Genomic DNA, 5201 nt, shown 5'->3' on the forward strand with positions numbered 1-5201 from the left:
TTGCTCTGTTTATTTCCCACATAGTTCAGTTAATTAATTTTATCACTCAATAACTGTTGCCCTTCAGATCTGGCCTCAGGACATGCTGCCAGTTCAGACTGGCTGCTGTTTTCTTACCTTGTTTTTTTCCTGCTGCTTTGACTTTGGATCGGAGACCGTGAAGAGGATTGCGTCCTCTGCAGGCTATTTCATTCAGCGAACACTGGCCATCAGGAAATGAAGGCCATCTCTGTACTATAACATTTAAAGTAGCATCATACCACTTTAAACAGTCATAGCTTCCCGCTAACTAATCCTGGGAATGGTAGCTTGTTAAGGGCGCCCAGAGTCAGGGCCGGCCGAAGAAGTTTCGGCAGCTGTGGCAAACCCTCGCTACCAAGGAAGAAGGGGTGAGTGAGGATCTACACCAGGAACAGGCAGGAAAGAAGGATTAACACCAGGATTTTCTGCCCCTGGGGTCTTGCCGCCTGAGGCAGTAGTCTCACATAACCTCATGGGTGAGCTGCCTGGCCCTACTCAACAATTCCCAGAGTTGTCAAACAGTCAATAAACCTTCCCAGGGACTTCTGAAACCGGCAGCTCTGAGAGGAAAACTTCATTCGATTGAAACTTGGTTTCATGATTCATTTGATAATCACAGTTATAGTATATTTGACCTATGAACTGGCTAATGTTGAGTTTCAGAGATATTGAGTTTCAGAGGTTTTGCTTCCTAATCTTTAGGAATAGCAACGCAACACACTCTCAGGCAGGGATTTGTGTAGATTAGTTAGTTGGAGGAGAAAATTTATACATGATTTGCTTCCTTTGCACAGAAACAGAAACAAACTTTGGTTTGTTATGTACAAGAATGCCAAATCAGTGGCTCCCTTCTATGGAATGCTCTCCCCAGGGAGATTCTACAGGCACCCTCACTGAATACCTCTTCAACCAGGGCTTTGACTGATTCACATGTTTATGCCCGGTGATATTTTTCTATATATAAAAAAATGTTTAGGGGTACTCTCATTTTGAGTCAAGAAAATCACCATTTTATAGTTCAAATCAGGAAAAATAAATACAGTAAATGGACAAAGATTCACAAAATGTTTAGGGGTATGCGTACCCCTGTGTACCCCCAGAAAAAAGCACTGTTTATACCCCTTTTAAATGTGTTTGAGGCACTGGGTGGGGATTATTGGTTTGTGGTCACCCCCCCCCCCCCGGTTTTTATCATGTACTTTGTGTTTTTATATTGTATTTTTATGTTGTGAAACACCCTGAGAGCTGTGGATGAAGGGTGGTATACAATTTTAATTAATCAATTAATTAGTTAATAATACCCCACCCCAACTGAATTCCTCCTGCCACCACCTTAATTGATCAGAACTGGTGTCATTGCCAATATGGCCTCAATATACTTATTTTTAACAAGGAAAGGAAAAGAAGAACAGACAGAGACAGGAAGAATAATTGGTTAACATTCTCATATATATTTCAGAGGAGAATTCTAGATCTTCACTGGAAAGCTGCTTTACTTAGAAGCCTCTGACCTAGCTAGCATTCACAGATTTAATTACGTAACGAGAAAAGCACTCATAAGAAATCAAAAATATACACTTCAGAGCAGGTTGAGCATTTTAATTCTAGGCTTGGCTTGGTACTCGTTCAAAGAATCATCGTGTATATTTAATGGGACAGACCGATAATCCACGGAGGGCTTTTCCACAGCTGCTGGCAGATTGAGGAAAAGGAAGATTTGTTTGTTTTAAAAGTTTCTCTGTAGTCCCAGGATGGCAGTTCAGTGTTCACAATGTCTAAGATATGATGTCTAAGAAGTAGATACATTGGCAATTCTCCGGAGAACCTCTTTGTACATGTTCAGCAACTTTTTAAAGTGTTTGATTATTATTTTTTCATTAAAGCTGAAGTAAGATCAGATGGAGATAGGAGATAAGAGATAACTCAGAAGCATAGCAGAATTCAAGCCAGAGAGAGAATGAACTTTATCCCTTTTAGATGAAATGGCACACTCTTTAGAGAGAGAGAGACTGTTTAGCTAACAGCATTGAATTTACGTGAATGAAACCTTTCAAGAGAGCACTTCTGAGCATACATTTGCCCCCATGATATCTATGAGTTTGCCTTGGGAAGGGCAATTCATTGATTTGAATATTAATTTATAAATCACTTAGCTCCTCCAAAGAGTTCAGGGATTACCTATACTTCACTGTGGATCAATAGCCATTAGAAATGTACCGGTAACTTCCTGCTCTAGATAGAGAGCCAATCAGAAATCTGGTAAGCTAGAAAGCTGTTAAAATTCTCCTCAGCACTTCAGTGGCTGTAGCAGACAAGTGTCTTCAGAAGCAATTGAATGTCCATCAAAGCAAGTGACAACTCTACAAATCAAATTATTTGTTTGTTTGTTTTTTGCCATATTTTGCTTGCTGTTCAAATGGTCTCTAGAAGCAGCTAACAATAAATAAAAAAACAATGCAGTAAAAATGCAAACCAAAGCCACGTATTAAAAGAAAATGGAAGAAGTGTCCTTCTGAAACCTGAGTGACAATTTGTGTATATAAAGGTATAAAGGTATGTGTATGTGTGTATTTATATAAAACACACACTAGAGCATATTGTACCACACCAGTTTTTTTATTGATAAGAAATACTTTGGAAAAAGAAAAAGAAAAAACTCCTAACAGTGCTTGATTTGTAATGCAGAACAGAACTACTTTCTGATATGATCATGGGACATCCACAAAGTATAAAACAATGCAGCCGCATGAATCATTCCCAAAATATAATTACAGTCGTACCTTGGTTGTTGAACGGAATCCATTCCAGAAGTCCATTTGACTTCCAAAAACATTTGACAACCAAGGTGTGGCTTCTGATTGGCTGCAGGAGCTTCCTGTACTCAATCGGAAACTGTGGAAGCTGTGTTGTTTGGTTTCCAAAAAATGTTCACAAACCAGAACACTCACTTCTGGGTTTGCAGCGTTCAGGAGCCAAAACATTAGAGTCGCAAGGCATTTGGGATCCAAGGTACAACTGTATAAATGAGCCTCTTACACGCCTACCTTAAGTATGTATACAAATGCTATGAAAAGTGTGAGCTTGTTTTTGATGCATGAACTAATTTATATTAGATCTAATTTGAGTTACTGTCATCTCCTCATCAACACAAAGATGCCTTTCTCTTTTCTGATCTTTTCTGAACCATTAGGTACTGCAAGTTGTTGTTCAGGATCCATTTTGCAAAAAAAACCCTGAAGAAATACAGTGTAACTCTTTATCTGTCAGTCACTGCAGTCTATTGCTTACTGATACTTTCTATCAGCCTCTTTTTTATTTTTACCAGTGAAAGACACAAATTGTTCAATGAAATATCAGTTTACTCAATTAAACTTGGGCCAAAATAATACAGACAGCAATACTAAGGCCATTTGGCCCCTAGTCAACCTCAGAGACCCTCTCAGGTCACATAGCAGAAATTCCTGATAGGCAGGCCCTCCACAAACTGGTTAGACAGGTATCTGCCAAGCAAAAGGGTACCTTCTGTGTATGAATGGGGACAATGGATTCTGGAGTCAAGGTATTGTCAGACATCTTGACTGACAGACTTGTGAAAATGTTGGAGAAACATGAACACTGAGCATGATTTGATTTACAGGTACAACCCATTTTGTGATATATCTGTGGTATTTGTGGGGAGGGCTTTCTGTGACTGGGCGGTCACACCCTGAGGGCTTAAAAATTCCTCACCTCCTTGCAAGGGGCTAGTGAGAGACTCTGTTGCAACTGTTCCAATAAGACTGCCTTACTTCCTCCTTCCTGGTTGTAGCCTCCATTTGTATTTCTGAACAAAAGTGGACCTCAAGGGATTCTAAATTGCTTGATGGGGAGCTGGGTTGTAAAAAGTCAACCCCAGTTTCGTTACAACCTTAGGAAAGAGGAGACAGTTTTAGAAAGTAATCCTTTAAAGGCTACCCTCCATCATTTAAGCAGGACCAATTATTCATAATTCACTTCTGACAGATGTTTATAGTTCCTTTCTACAAACCACTTAAGCAAGCCTGCTTTCTCCTAATTGGCTCAGGTGGTTTAACTGCAAGTAAGTGGCCTGTAGATTGCAGCCTTCATAACCTATTTTAGTACTTTCATAAAACCTCCCTTGGTAATCTCTTCCATTACCTGACTATTTTTATGGTTATTAAAGCTTTCCTGATATTCGATCTGCATTTTCCTCACTTCTTAATTAAAGACCATTGACTCCCCCACTCCCCTTCACTCTCTGTGGCCATAACTGGGAACTGTTCCCCATTGCCTCCAACAACATTTTTCATAGTTGTAATGGTATCTCACTTTAGCCTGCTCTCTTTGAAGTTTAACCATTTCCTTACACAACATCCTGTTGATGCCTGAATCCTTTTTTAGTCTGTGAATCCTCTCTAGCACTACTGGGCACAAGGAACTGAAAATGCAGGTGCAATTTCACCACCTGAGGCCCAGCAACTGCCAAATTAAATGGCACAATTTCATTTGGTGAGGCAAATATGAGTCTCCCCCGTTTCTTATTTGTACAACATCGTGTGATTGACTCAGAGGGATGGAAGAAATATTAGATCTCCTGAGTGACTGGTCTTCTGATCACCTACAACTTAGATGCTATTGGCAAGAAACTTGAAACTGGTCTAGCTTTGTTGATTCATGTCTACTTGACAAACTCCCTGGTCTCCACACATTTCAGCAATCTAGTCAGTACTTTTAGACTACAATCCTGTACACACTTACCTGGAAATAATTCCCATTGAACTCAGTGGAACTTACCTCTGAGTTGACCTGTAATGTTACTGAATTTTGAAATGCTAAGGTGTAGACATGGTGGATAAATTCAATCCATTTATGCTTCCCAAAGCTATATAGATGCAGCCATCCTTCAAAATCTGCCCTTCTACCAATTTTGTGATGCAGTTCTCCAATTAAAGCAACAACAACAATCCAGAAATGAATATATTAGGCAGAAGTATGCATAAAAATAAATACAGCTGTGTAGTAACATAAAAGATGCATTATATGAAGGGAAATTGCTTGCAAAAATGTGCCACGATATTTAAAATGCACACTAAAATGTTGACAAATTTTCATGAAACCTTTTTTGGAGGAAAAAGTCTAAAAATTGTGGAAGCGTGTTGAGCTCAATTTAAGATTGGAAA

The sequence above is a fragment of the Podarcis liolepis genome (assembly GCF_965112155.1).
Source record: "Podarcis liolepis genome assembly, chromosome: 8".
Taxonomy (NCBI): Eukaryota; Metazoa; Chordata; class Lepidosauria; order Squamata; family Lacertidae; genus Podarcis; species Podarcis liolepis.